Genomic DNA, 837 nt, shown 5'->3' with positions numbered 1-837 from the left:
TGTATGCTTAAAGAAATTTGAAAAGGTATTTTTATTATATTAACCAATTCCTTGGTAAGTCTTTGCAGAACTAATAATAAATATTCAACTGCTACCTTGGCAGAATACGAGTGGGTTTATTTACTGTTTTTGATTGGGATATGGTGAAAAACATATTTCACATGAAGATAATGTTTACAGTAGGCTACATACAAGGGTAACACTTCCTATGATATACACTCTAAACATTGCATTAATAAACACATGTCCAATGCTTTGTGAGTGTTATAAATAGGTGTTAAAAGTACTTATAATATTTACAAAATATTAAACGGGACAAAAGAGAATCAACTGGACTGAAAAAAATAAATCTGTGAACTGTGGCACATTGAAGCCTATGATTCGTCTAGTTATGTAAGGGACCAAGGGGATTGGATGAACTTTTTTTAAAGAAACAGCCCTCAAGATTAGAGTGGAGCAACCAGCACTTTTTAAAAGATATGGGATTCCCACTATCTGCAGGGGTTCCAGGATTATTTCCAGCAACATCAAACTGTTTTAGAGACTGACAGACAGGGTCTGGTAGGGCTCCAGTCCCAGCAACATCAAACTGTTTTAGAGACTGACAGACAAGGTCTGGTAGGGCTCCAGTCCCAGCAACATCAAACTGTTTTAGAGACTGACAGACAGGGTCTGGTAGGGCTCCAGTCCCAGCAACATCAAACTGTTTTAGAGACTGACAGACAAGGTCTGGTAGGGCTCCAGTCCCAGCAACATCAAACTGTTTTAGAGACTGACAGACAAGGTCTGGTAGGGCTCCAGTCCCAGCAACATCAAACTGTTTTAGAGACTGACAGA

At 39.1% G+C, this 837-nt stretch overlaps 1 protein-coding gene across 2 annotated transcripts in view; it reads left to right on the top strand.

Annotated features, from left to right (window-relative positions):
* The window catches only part of LOC124032290 (filamin-C-like), a 50,197-nt gene extending 50,103 nt beyond the window's left edge, over positions 1 to 94 (top strand). For both annotated transcript variants that reach the window (XM_046344563.1, XM_046344573.1), the window contains one exon: positions 1 to 94. This exon is cut by the window's left edge and continues 636 nt beyond it. The gene's annotated coding sequence lies outside the window, so the exon portion shown is untranslated.
* Positions 95 to 837: the final 743 nt, after the last annotated feature.

Source organism: Oncorhynchus gorbuscha, linkage group LG01, assembly GCF_021184085.1.
Source record: "Oncorhynchus gorbuscha isolate QuinsamMale2020 ecotype Even-year linkage group LG01, OgorEven_v1.0, whole genome shotgun sequence".
Classification (NCBI taxonomy): Eukaryota; Metazoa; Chordata; class Actinopteri; order Salmoniformes; family Salmonidae; genus Oncorhynchus; species Oncorhynchus gorbuscha.
The sequence above is the reverse complement of the archived record's forward strand: the minus strand, read 5'-3'. Positions and strand labels throughout refer to the sequence as shown.